Source organism: Heptranchias perlo, chromosome 32 (genome assembly GCF_035084215.1).
Source record: "Heptranchias perlo isolate sHepPer1 chromosome 32, sHepPer1.hap1, whole genome shotgun sequence".
Lineage (NCBI taxonomy): Eukaryota > Metazoa > Chordata > Chondrichthyes > Hexanchiformes > Hexanchidae > Heptranchias > Heptranchias perlo.
In genome coordinates this window covers 6516215-6530169 of record NC_090356.1, presented here as the reverse complement: position 1 = coordinate 6530169, position 13955 = coordinate 6516215, and the positions used below count along the sequence as shown (strand labels likewise).

The 13955-nt window shown below is 43.1% G+C and overlaps 1 protein-coding gene and 1 long non-coding RNA gene across 16 annotated transcripts in view; one reads left to right on the top strand and one right to left on the bottom strand.

Annotated features, from left to right (window-relative positions):
* prdm16 (PR domain containing 16) overlaps positions 1-13955 on the top strand; it is a 518186-nt gene that overhangs the window by 284571 nt on the left and 219660 nt on the right. The gene's annotated exons all lie outside the window — the stretch shown is intronic.
* The window catches only part of LOC137300966 (uncharacterized), a 125443-nt gene that overhangs the window by 11194 nt on the left and 100294 nt on the right, over positions 1-13955 (bottom strand). For all 6 annotated transcript variants that reach the window (XR_010958195.1, XR_010958196.1, XR_010958192.1 and 3 more), the window contains one exon: positions 6574-6668. This is a non-coding gene — a long non-coding RNA (uncharacterized lncRNA). The remainder of the gene's footprint in view (positions 1-6573; positions 6669-13955) is intronic.

Sequence of the window (13955 nt, the reverse complement as noted above, 5' to 3'; positions counted from 1 at the left end):
CCTGATGTTCTTATATGGGACAGTTAACAATTTTGTGTAGGGTGCACACTTCCTGTCCACAAACCTTACTTCCCATTGTTATGATTTTTGGTCATGCTTTTCTGTCAACATTTCCCATTGCAAATTGCTACGTCAACTGTCACTAATTAGTTGCAGGCTTTGGCCACTAGGTGGCTCTGAAGTTATTCTCTCCAGCAATTTCATTGCCATCTTGAATTTAAAAAAAACTTTGTTCATCAAGTATCTATGGGCAATACCTTGGGCAACTTACTAGCATTTTCTATTATTTTGTATTTCTGATTTTTGCCCCTCCTTTCTTGCTCTCAAGGTGCTGACTGATGCTGACAGTTCCATCCAGTACCCCACAGCATTCTTCATAATGTGAGCATAGATAGTGAATGTTGGCAGGCTATTCAACCGTGTGGATGGGAGTTATCACAGCTGAGCCCAATCCTGTCGTTAACAAGCCGTCCTGTCGTCCTAACAAGTAGAGTTTCCTGCGAGAGTGACTGACCAGACAGCAATCAGGAGTAGGACCCTGAATTTCCACCTCCACAGCCTAGGCCCAAGGCCAATCCCAGGTGTCACAACTGCCAGCTCGTCTGAAATTAGTGACTGGGATCAAACCTGGGACCCCATACCGACTTGGATGTACATCGTTGTTCCTTCGTTGTCACTGGGTCAAAATCCTGGAACTCCCTACCTAACAGCATTGTGGGAGCACCTTCATCACACAGACTGCAGCAGTTCAAGAAGAAGGCCCACCACCACCTTCTCAAGGGCAACTGGGGATGGGCAATAAATGCTGGCTTTGCCAGCGACGCCCATAGTCCGAGAATATTAAAAAGAACTTTGCTGGTCTGTGTGGCTCAGATAGTGGGTGGTGACTGTACCATCTGAACCACTGCAGGCACACTGCTATATGTCTGTAATGGTGCCAGAGGCAGAGCAAAGTAAGATAACACTGAAGACCCAAGATCCTTGCCTCTTCTAGAGGACATGCTTAGTTTCTGTAAACACGGCAGACGGCACTTTGACTGTTTGTAATAAACATTGTTTTATATCAAGAAGTCATTATTATAACTGGCTGAAGAATGTTTACAGCCACAAGTCACAGTGGAGTCAATCTGCCGCCACCGTGTTTATAATCACTAAACATGCTGCCTTATGGGCACCGAGGCCTTGACATCCTCATTGTTGACTGTTGTTCAGCCTCCTCATTGGAAGTAATAAAAACTGATGAGACAGTGGCCTTAAAGGGTATGGAATCTATAGGAATGAAGCAGAGAGCCATCGAGTCTGCTGGGTTATGAGGAAAGCAAAGCGGAGATGCTTCTTTCCAGCTTTGAAACAACATTGTTCTGCAAATGGATTGAGAAAGTGTTTGATGGAAAGATTTCATTTTTTTGTACCCGCTCTACTATATTTTATTGGAGTGCGCACAAAGGCTCTTGCAATACACAAAGTTTAGATATTCCCAATTGCAGGGTCTTTTTTTTCTATGATTCACTTGTCAAATACTAGTGAATCTCCTGTGGTATTGTTCACAGATAGATGGGGTCAGATGACCAACTGGGTAATGAAATTGAAAATTGTATCCCTGAATTGTGACGGATAGGAAGTGCGGGCATATGTAAAGTTTTTATATTATGGAGATATAAATAAATAATAATGCTTGCACTTTTATTACACCTGATTGCATTGAATTGTCTCAACCATTTCACATACAATGAATTACTTTTGAAGTGCAGTTACTGCCAGTAAGTAGGCAAATGTGGCGGCTATTTTGCACACAGCAAGACCCCACACACAGCAGTGATATGTACGACCAGTTAATTTATTTTTGTGGTTGGCTGAGGGAGGAATGTTGGCCAGGACACCGGGAGAACTCCCTGCCCTTCTTTAATAGTGCCACAGGATCTTTAACATCCACCTTAAGCACCACAACTGGCAGAGGGGGCTTCGCTTTAACCTCTGACCCATAGGAAGTCAAATATCCCAAGTTCTGTGGGTACCAGGACTTACTTTAAAACAGGAGAATCAGAATATGAAATCATGGTTCCCCCATTCTGGGGGTACTAATTCGTCCTGAGATATGGTGCCACAGGCATTGACTGAATTCTGATACCTCAGCCAAGTGTCTGTTCTTCATATGCGATCCCAGTCAATGAGTGTCAGCACAGTGTTTGACGACAGGGATTTCAGGAATAGGTGACTGCAAGTCTGCTGCTTCAAAAAGAATTCTCATGGTATAGGTTATATAGTAGGTGATTAATACAGGAGAGGGAGCGAGCTAGGAGCACAATACTGAGGAAGATGGTGGAATGGGCAGTGTTTTAGAATTGATCTGAGCAGAAGGATGTGCCCTCTATCCACTCCAAGAGCCTGCTCACTGGCCTCTGTGGTGTTGTTCTTGGGGAGGCTCCTACAAGAGCAGCTTGTAGGAACATCCTGCAAGTTATCTCCCTCCTTGTTCTGTGAGGGGGAAACTCACAATGTGGGGACCAATGGGCAGGAACCCACATTCAGTCAATTATGGTGCAGCATATTAAAGTACCAATGTCTTGCATCATTACTTTTCCCTTTCTTTCCTTGCCTGAATATATAAGGGGGAAACACGAAACTGGAGGTTTTCTTTAAATTATTTTGGGCTATGATTGACTGCAATACTCCTGATTAGAAAGAAGTAAATCAGCCACACCTCCTGCTCCAGTGGCCCTTGTGGAAAGTGCATGGACCCCAGCATCAGGCACGGACAGGAACCAGGCATAACTGCAACGGACTTCACTGTAAGGTGAACTCTGCCAATAAACGAACTCCGCCATTGGACGGACTCTACTATTGGACGGACTCCACCGTTATGCGGATTCCACTGTTGGACGGACTCCACCATTGGACAGACTCCACCGTTAGGTGAATTCCACCATTGGATGGACTCCACCATTGGATGGACTCCACCACTGAACAGACTCCACCGTTAGGCAGACTCCACCTTTGGACGGACTCCACCATTGGACGGACTCCACCATTGGACGGACTCCACCTTTGGACGAAATCCACCACTGGACGGACTCCACCATTGGACGGACTCCACCACTGAATGTGCTGCCAAGACTCGCTGTCTAGGCTTGCACATAAAAAATGGTTCCTTTGGACAAAGTGCCAGAGGGGCTGTTGGCACCCATTTAACTGTACCCCAAAGAGTCGGTGGCTTTCAGAAGAAGAGGCACAATATACGGGAACAAAATGTTTCAACATTATGGGGTAATTTTTGGACTTTATCCTCTTGCCGGAGATCCTCGCCCACTAGCAGCACATATCAGAAATTATATATCCTCCTAGCTGAGAGCGCAAATCAGAAAATGATTCCTTATGTGAATGTAGACGGCTGAGAGAGGCCTGGTCTCCCTTCACTGATTGTACTCCACAGTGCAAACAAGTCCGATTCCCCTATCCCAGTGTCAACGTGGATCTATAACTCCCCAGCACGGGATAAAGGCAGCTGGTTTTAGTTAGGCCAGTGAGGGGAGCTGACTTGCATTTGCAGTCTGTAGGTATTCGTATTATAAAATGGAGCCCAGTGTGCTGGAAGAGACTGCAGGAAAGTGGTGCATGGACATCAATCCCCCCACGCCCTCAAATATAAAACCGCCTATTTAGTGCGGCCTGTATCAGCACTCTTGTCATCTGTGCCGCTGTGATTAGAATCATGTTCTGAGAACAGCACATCAGCTGCAACTGGCAATTAAACCTTTTTTTGAAAAAAAGTGATAATTTAGTTAAACAACTGCACCAAGTGAATCCAGCAGTTCATGTTCTGCAAATCTGCTGCCATGGAAACCCATGTTCCCAGTCAGCAGCGTGTCAGCTCATTTTGCAATCAGTGCCTGTAAGGAACTTAGTCAGTGGGTGACAGGGATGGTGAGTCAGGCATTCCTGAAGTACGGCACTCATAAGTCCCAGTTTTTTCTTTCCTTGGAGTTTAGAGTTGCTGGGATTAATGTTGGGTTTGGTTGCTGTGGAACGTTGCATTGTTGCTAGGGTGGAGCCTGCAATTCTGCACTGTGATTGGTTTATTTTTGCACCTGTTGTATTTTACCCTGAAATGCAGGTTTCCATCCTACAGGCCGAGAGCCACATACAGCCCCAGACCCTGTCAATCCAGCCCTTGAAGCCCAGGCAATTCAATCCTATTTGTGCTTCTGTTTCTCACTCACTGGTTTGTCCCCTTTGAATTTTATGGCCTGGAGGTTTGGAAAGTCCTGTTCTTAGCCTCATTTGTGGATAAATCCTAAGCAGCAGGCACATGGGAACAACACCACCTGCACGTTCCCCTCCAAGTCACACACCATCCCAACTTGGAAATATATCGCCGTTCTTTCAACGTCGCTGGGTCAAAATCCTGGAACACCCTTCCTAACAGCACTGTGGGAGAACCTTCACCACATGGACTGCAGCGGTTCAAGAAGGCGGCTCACCACCACCTTCTCAAGGGCAATTAGGGATGGGCAATAAATGCCGGCCTCGCCAGCGACACCCACATCCCATGAACAAATATTTAAAAAATCCTAAATCAAAATACCTAGAGATATGTTGGTATCCAGATGAGTTCTGATGAAGGATAAACAGCTGTTACCATAATCTGTCTTTTCTCTTCACAGATTCACATGTATTTCCATCATTTTCTGGTTTTAGTTCAAATCTTTTTCTAGTCTTCACTTTTCTGTTTTGCCTCCCACTGATCTAATGATTCCATTTAACTTAACGGTGATGCGGAGGGTGCAGGTTGGCTGCCCCCAAACTAGTTTGGGTATCAGGTCATGAGCCCACTTCCAGGAGGTAGTCTCACACGACACCGGCTGCGCACCAGCTGTAGTATAACTGCAGCCCAGGCTTCAGCGCATAATCCAAGGCTGACGCTCCATTGCAATACTGAGGGAGTGCCGGAGGTGTCGTCCTTCAGGTGAGATATTAAACTGACATCCTGTTTGCATGTCCAAGTGAACATTAAATATGTAATGTTCTGGGTCAGAAGATTGTGGGTTCAAGTCCCACACCACAGACTTGAGCATATAATCCAGGCTGGCACTCCAGTGCAGAACTGAGGGAGTGCTGCACTGTTGGAGGTGCTGTCTTTTGGATGAGACGTTAAACTGAGGCCCAGTCTGCCCTCTCAGGTGGACGTAAAAGATCCCATGGCACGATTCGAAAAAGAGCAGGGGAGTTCTGGCCAATATTCATCTCGCAACCAATATAACTAAAACTGATTTTCTAGTCATTATCTCATTGCTGTTTGTGGGACCTTGCTGTGTGCAAATTGGCTGCTGGGTTTCCTACATTACAACAGTGAGTACACTTCAAAAGTACTTCATCGGTTGTAAAACACTTTGGGATACCCTGAGGTCATGAAAGTCACTATATAAATGCAAGTTCTTTCTTTAACCCACAAGAAGCAAACTTTTATTTTACAGTTCAAAAGGTTCCAATGCATCTGCCCAAACGCCTATAAGTTTCCAACATTAATAACTAGCTGGCTGGACAATAATGCTCAAGATTTATAGTGCATTTGGACACTGAATGTTGTGTTGTGCCTGTGTGTATATGAAGCATTCTGGTTTCCCTGATTCGCGAGTGATGCAGAGCCAGCAATATAGCTTTATGCTACTTACTTGCACAAGCAAGAACAGGTGTCAAACTGGTGGCTGCAGTAAAAAGGAACACACTCCAGACTTCACAATAACTGAACAGCATGAAAATCAGTTCAAATTCTACACAGCAATGTTGTTCAAGGTCTGTTGGAAATTATTTAAAGTATCTTTAAGTATTATACTTCCCCTCGACTGCATCTAACAGAGAGGCAGTTGGTTTCACTTAAGGGAAAAGCTGATAGGTTAACATGTCTGGTTAAGGGAATGCAAATCGAAATCTAAACTAGTTTCTGCTGGCGCGTGGTAAATTAGTTCTGTTAGCTTTAGATTTTTGAAATTATATGAAGCTGTGTCCCAGAACCCACAGTATTTAGTGGACAGTTAGCTGAAGGAAACTTTGGTCCGAAGTACTGTGGTGAATGCTTCACACTTGATGCGATGAGACGTGTCTATGAAGTTTAAAAATTGTCTGTGAAGGATAACTGGGTGTGGATACAACTCATATCCCTCCATCAATGAATATACAGAATAAAAATCGTATCATAATATATTAAAAACATGCTGACATTGCACTCCAGACATCACACTTTGTTACAGATACAAAACAATCTTAACATACTGGGCGCTTCTGAGCTGCAGCCTGAAACTCACAAGCACATTCCAATCGACAAAGTCCCCATACCAAAATAATAATTAAACTCTAATTGACCTCATGCTTACAGAAAAAGAGAAAGAAACCTAGTTTTACACAAGTGTGAAACCGTTCCCCTCCACATGTCACACCCCAGACATCATACTTTGTTACAGATGGAACACAATTTTTAAAAAAAGAGAAATCCCATGTATTTTATCCTGCAGCCTAAAACTTGCAAGCAATTTGCTGACCTCTAATTGACCGTAGGAATTTAGAAGCAGCCACAATTACCTGAATTCGCACAGGGAATACTTGAGTAGTTGCCTTAAAGGGACAAGCCAGGTTAGCAGTTCAACATCATAACCGTGCTCCAGATTCCAGACTTCCTGTGAGCAATACCATAGGAGATCAGCTAGTGTTATCACAATGATATAAGATGGATGTACATTGCTTCTGGTGATGTCACAGTTTATCACAATGTTGTAATCTCAGTGTGTCAGAAGGTTGGGGTGCAAGTCCCACTCCAGAGATTTAAACACATAATCCAGGCTGACACTGTGGGAGTGCTGTACTGTCTGATGTGCCATTGAATGAATGAAACATTCAACTCCAGGCTCCATCCCTATTCAAGTGGTTCAGGTGGATATTAAAGATCCCATGGGACAATTCAAAGAATAACAGGGTGTTCTCTTATGACCTGGCCAACATTCCTCCCTCAACCAGCTCCACCAAAAACAGATTACCTGTTATTCATCTCACTGCTGTTTGTGGGATCTTGCTGTTGTGCAAAGTAGCTGCCACTTTTGTCTACTTAATCAATGCACTTCAAAGTCATTTACGGTACCTGAAGCATTTTGAGATATTTCTGAGAGAAATGCAATAAGGACCATATAATTGCAAGTCTCTGTCTTTAACATGGCACACTTCACCATGATAAAATGAGGGGACAATTTTTCCTCAGTACTGCACTGAAGTGATGGCCTAGTTTTTCTTCTCAAATTCTGGAGTAGGACTTGAACCTACAACTTTCTACCTGAGAAGTAAAAGTGCTATCGATTGAGCCAAACTGAAGCAATGGACCATTAATGAAATCGTTGTTGTTAGCAGTGGTATAACAGTTTTGTTCCTTTATAAAATGTGTATATTATCGATGGTATTACCTATTAGCATAATTTATACACTAGTTTTTACAGTGGATCCTGGTCATTTTATTTGTAGATCGTGAAATTGCACCAATATGTGTCAGTATAGTGTTTTGCTCCAGGGATGAGGATTACTGCTGATGTTCAGTGAAGAATATTTTTAAAAAATCAATATTACACCATTAATTATTATTGCATAAAGGCTCCTAACAAAGAAATATTTTTGTGGCAAATGAAAGAAAAAGATTATTGAATAACAGCTAAATGGAGCATTGAATGTTTGAGGCCTTTGTGTGATCTCTCTTTGTTATATGACTAGGTTAATAGATGGACAGTTGTGAGGTTATCGTATACTATTAGTAAGGCTATTTCTGTCCATCACTTCGCTGTCCAGTGCGATACTGAACCATACATATTATTTATGGCTTTAACTTTGTTATGTGAGAGAGTAGATTAGAAAGTTCTTCCTTCTGATTGTTAATCACTTGCCCGTTTAGTCCCAGTGAGTGTATCATTCCTATAAAAACAGTGGAAAGATTCCCCCACCTCCATGTCCCTCTTGAAGCAGAAGAGAGAAGGGGGGTCAATTTAAGGGGGATAATCCAATGCTTAAAACAAATCAAATTACTCAATAAAATGTCAGCAATGTAAATGCGTTTTGCTACCTCCCTCTTCCCGCCCCCCCCACCCCCCGACCCTCCGTCACCAAGGAAACATCTACATGTGAAGAAATGTTGTATTAAAAAGGGTAATTACTGGGTCCTGTGAAAGGCGAAGGAGTCAGCATTCTGTAAACATGTAACAGGACTCCAGTCGACACACCATATTCATAGTCACTGAGCCATTTCTGTCTCAGAGGCAGTGTCCCCACACTGTGGTGAGATAGTAATTGAAACAAGCTAATACAGACACAGAAGAAGGAAAAAAATATATAGTTAAGGAAATGAAAAACAGATGTGGCCAAAATGGATGGCTGCATCTTACGATATGATAACACTGACACTGGAGGAGAACGGAGTTTTCAGTTTAAAAAAAATCATAGGTCCTAGCAATAAAAACCAAAAGGGCACAAAACAATTGATTGCCACTGTTCAAAAAAAAAATTTGAATTCCATCCATCGCTGATAAAGTGCTACAGGAAAGTTGAAATTCCACAGGCCGTCACTGTAAATGTTTACGTATTCAATTTTTTAAAGGGTTGCAGAGTTCTGTGCGCTGATATTTTAAGAGTTTAAAAAACTCCTGCCGGCCAGATCTGAGCACTGACCAAGGCTGAAAAGTCTTCATCAGACTGGCGCAGAAAGCTGACAAGAATCTCCTAGTCATTTCCTATGGGAATGTACAAGTTGTGTGGGGAGTTGGCAATCTAACACCCCCCTCCAGCCTGCAAACAGCAAAGATGGCGGGGGGGTGGTGGGGGACAGTCAGACTGAATGTGATCAGTGTATGTGTGTGTGGAGGGGCTGTAATCTAAATAAATTGAGTATTGCACCTAGGAGCCTGTGAGATGCTGCCAGGCCGTTCTCTCTGTTAGTGTATCAATAACATTTCTTTTCAGAGGCATCTTTCTCTCAGGTTTGCACTTTCCAATGTGATTTGGAAACATTTTTCTCATTCAGTTACATTCTCCTCCAATTCTCTAAATAGCCAGTCTCAACCCACTGGGAATCTGCAGCAAAAACTGGAAATGCACAGCGGGACCATCAGCATCTGAAAGAGACCCGAACCGTTAAACTCTCATTCCCTTTCAGTTGCTGACTGACCTATGTCTAGCATTTCCCATTCTTATGTTAATTACTTCCATGCCAGCACACAGGCTTTGAACGGGGCACTTGTACAGAATGACACCAGTGGGTCGAAGTCATGCAGAGAAATGTTCAGTAGCAAACATACTAACTCCTCCACATGAAATTCCTCTGACTAGTATTTTAATAAAGGATGAACTTGCATTTATATAGCGCCGTTCTCCACCTCAGGACGCCCCAAAGCACCGCACAGCCAATTAACTACTTTTGAAGTGTAGTCACTGTTGTAATGTGGGGGAAATGCGGCAGCCAATTTGCACATGGCATAGTCCCACAAACAGCAATGAGATAAATGATTGGATAATCCGGGGTACAATTCCCATGGGGGTTTCCTTATCTCCTGCTGTAACTTTGGCGGAGGATTGGAAGAAACCCCGGAGAAATGGTATAAACAAACATTTATGTCGAAGTTACGGAGCAAGATCGGGAGAACCCAAATGGAAATTACTGACACGTCTATTTTTAAAATGATGTTGGTTGAGGGGTGAATATTGGCCAGGACACCAGGGAAAAGTTCCCTACTCTTCTTCAAATAGTGCCGTGGGATCTTTTATGTGCTCAAGTCTCTGGTGTCGGGCTTGAAGCCACAACCTTCTGACTCAGAGGCGAGAGTGCTACCACTGAGCCACGGCTGACATCAAGTGTTAACCCATTTATGGTTTTAAAATAACAGAGTACCGAATTGTGACGAGGCTCACACAGCAAGATTTCAACACTTAAGTTACCTAACGTTTAAATGTGCTTATACCTGATCAATTAATTACTCGCGTATCAACCATACAAGACTTTGCCCTCAGTGGGTGATTATGCCCTTTACTTGAATGCTGCATCATTAGTAAGTACCCTAAATTACAATTTAATCAATTAATACATTCTAGAATGCTGTGTCACCATCTGTGATATTTATGCACTGTCTCAAGCTGGAATTTATTACCTGCAAAGCAAAGAGCCTTTATTCAGGCCAAAGCACAGGTAAGATAATTATTCTGATAGAATGTCATTTTAAATTTATGTAAATATTACTTTTAGTAAATACTGTGACATGCCTGGTCTGGGCTGGGCGCTGCCTCAAACTTCTTTAGTTGATTTTCTTTTCACTCAGAAACTCAGGTGCAAAGCTGAGGCCTGTAGTGCTGGACCCCACCAAGGTTGAAAAGAGCAGGATAGAAGCAGTTGTGATCCGGTGACGCCAAGCTTGAGTCTTAACACCCTGTAGATTGTAGGAGGAAGGGGAGACTGAGGGAGGTGAGGAGTCCCACAGTTATGAGGCCCTAGGAAAGAATGAGTTAAAGTAGGAAAATGCAATGAGAATGTAAAGGGTAATTATACAAATTTGCACACCCAGTGCAACGTTCGTCTTTTGATCTGAGAGAGATTTAGTAGGAAAGTGCTGAGCAGATTCTCCAGCATTTCTCAGTGGGTGGGTGGGGGGGGGGGGGGGGTGGTGGTGGTGATTAGAAAGGAAATTCACATCTAACTGGCCTCTGGTGCCTTTTGGTGGCAATGTGGGAACTGTCAATGGGCTAGGGGCTTGGCGGGTGTCAGGCCAAGTGGGCAAAGAAAACAAAGGACAAAACTACAAAGAAAGGGAGAAACTTATCTAAGCAGCCCACACAAATCAAGTAAAAGAAAGCATGCTGGAAATCCATTTATGTTAGCATACTGGTGTCACTGAATGCCTCGGTGCTCAACTCAAAGTTTGATGGCTGTCCTAATCCAGGACCTGACTATATAATCTGGACTGACACTCCACTGCTGTACGATGGAGTGGAGGTGCTGTACTTTGGATGTGACATTAACCAAAGCACCGTCTGCCTGCTCAGGTGGATATAAAAGATGCCATAGCACTATTCGAAGAAGGGATCCCGGGTTCTTGGCCAACATTCATCGCTCAATCAACACTGGCAACAATAGTTCACTGGCCATTCAACATATTCCTGTTTGTGGGACCTTGCTTTGTGTAAAATGGCTGCCGTGTACATAGCAGTAGTGCTTCAAAATAGTAATCAATTCTACGTAAAGTGCATCCTGAGAGGTGTGATAAAGTGCTAAATAAATGCAATTTGTATTCTTCTATTTCTATTAATATTCAGTCAACAACAAGGAGCGTTCCACCCCAAGCAGACAGAATCTGCTCCTTCAGTTGTGCGCACCACATTTTACTGTCACCACTAGCCTTAACCAAAAACTGGATGGTGTCATGGGTTAGGCAATGGCCTTTCATCTCTGAGACCTGCTTTCAAATCTTTCCCAGACTGATGGAATGAAAGTATCTGTTGGTTGTAAAGGCATTGTGTGAAATGAGTTTCGGCAGTCTCAGAACACTTTTGGCATCAAATTGGCACTCATGCTCAAGGAGGCCACAGAATAGCTGCTGGAGTGGAAAATAGGATAGTGTCACAATGTTGCAGTAGGGACGCTGTTCTGAGGTCAGAGTTGAGGCACATTGCAGGGCAGAGTAGAGGGAGCTTTATTCTGCGACATGCTATGCAATCTATATTCTCAATGCTTAACCTCAAATAGACATATCACACTTGTGATGCAATGACTCTTCTGTTAGTCTCATTTTATCGACTTTGTTTATGAGATGAAAACCCAGTTAATAACTCTAGTCACTCCCTGTGTTAATTTACACCCAGTTTGTAGTCCCAGTCACACCCTGTGTTAATTTAAGCTGTTTGTAGTCCCAATTACACTGAGTTAATTTACACACACTTAATAACCCCATGGGACAGTGTAGGAGGAGCTTTACTCTGTATCTAACCCATTCTGTACCTGACCTGGGAGTGTTTGATGGGACAGTGTAGCGGAAGCTTTACTCTATCTAACCCATGCTGTACCTGCCCTGGGGGTGTTTGATAGAACAGTTTAGAGGGAGCTTTATTTGTATCTAACCCATGCTGTACCTGCCCTGGGAGTATGTGATAGGACAGTGTAGAGGGAGCTTTACTCTGTATCTAACCTTGCTGTTCCTTCCCCAGGAGTGATTGATGGAACAGTGTATTCCATTACTCCATATCTAACCCACACTGTACCTGACCTGAATGGAAAGTGTTCCATTCCCCAGCACTAATATCCCTCACCTTGATGAGCACAAAATTCATCGATCTCTTTTTTTTTGGCTCAAGAACAATCAAAGCTTCCCAGTTCTAAACGTTACTGTACAGAAGGCTGCTGCTTTAATAAGAAACATACAGAAGACCACAGGAAAAATATGAAACATTCCTTTGTCCCTCAAAGCATTGCGTTAAGTAGGATAAATGTAGCAATTCTAACATCTTCACAACTGTAGACATCTTCTTCCAATAAATTAATTACCAAAACTGTGAGAAGCATCATGTGATGGCAACAGGACATTGAAAAAGAATTTGTGTAAGTTTTACTTTGTGAGGTTATTATTTTTTTTGAAGTGCAGCCCAAGGACAGACTGGAAGAGAAACAGACTCCATTCTCTTAGAAATTCCAGCTGTTTGTGGTGGAATCCACCAGCCGCTAAATGGCAAATATTAAATAATATTTCTTTAAATTAAAGTGTATAGACGATCTCTGGAATTCAGATTATTTTCTGTGTGGAAAAGTACAACTCGAGTTGAAACTTTTGTCATCCCTTCTGATACACTCTGCCTCCGCCCCTCATCTCATTATGTGGAGATCACGGTGAAGGGACGTGGTCCATAAGTTCAGGCCACCATCCACCAAGGTTGAGGAAAAGTGGCGGAGAAGATGAGGTAAATCAAGAGGCAGTTGTTGGTTGACACCAAGTTTGGGTTTTGAAAGTCTGTGGATTGTAGGAGGAAGAGAAGATTGAGAGAGGTGAGGAGTTTCACAGTTTTGAGGTTCCGATTAAAAACAATTTATGGCAGGAGACAGCACCATGAGTTCTACTCAGGCTTATTCGTTACCTGAATCTAAAAATTGACCCACCTTGTCTCCCTCAGTTTTTCCTTCCTCCCACAATCTACAGGCCTTTCAAGTCCAAGCATGGTATCACCTAACCACTGATTCTTGATTTACCTCATCTTCTCTCCTACTGTTTTCAGCCTGGGTGGTGTCCATCACTATGGGCCTTGAACCTTGGTTTCTCAACAAAATACATCTCAAGCTGTTCTATTTTTTTGAGATGCTGGGTTGGATCTTTCTGTGGATGGAGCTTTTACTGTCTGATTTTTCATGGTTTTTAAGTACAGACTGTAGCCTCCAGTCACAAGTTAACACCGCATTTGGAAATTAAAGAAGAAATGATTTGATGTCTTTCCAAGTATCATTAATGGAAAAACTGAGGCAGGTGAAAAACTGTGCAGTAGTAATAGATTGGGGATATTCAGAGGCATATCATACCATGGGCTAATACCGGGAATAAACAGAGTGGCTAGTATGCATTAAGCTGTTTCGTTCAACTAATTGTCGCTTTGCTGTGGGAGTCGGTTGACAGGACAAGATATTTTCCAAAGTTTTCTCTCCTTGTTTCCTTTCTCTTCCCAATGCCGCAGTACAGTTCCACAAGTACCAGCAGCCATCTGGTACCTCACCCAAGCGGCCATTCTTCTTATGTGAGCCTAGACAATGAGTTTCAGAGGGTTATTTTACCCTGGGGGGCATCACTGCCAAGCTTGAACCTGTTCTCATCCACATCCACACACGTGCACTTTTCAGCAGGAATCACTGGTTAATGTTCAGGAGTAGGAACTCTAACTAATTTTTGTTTTTCCATCATAGCATTGAACCC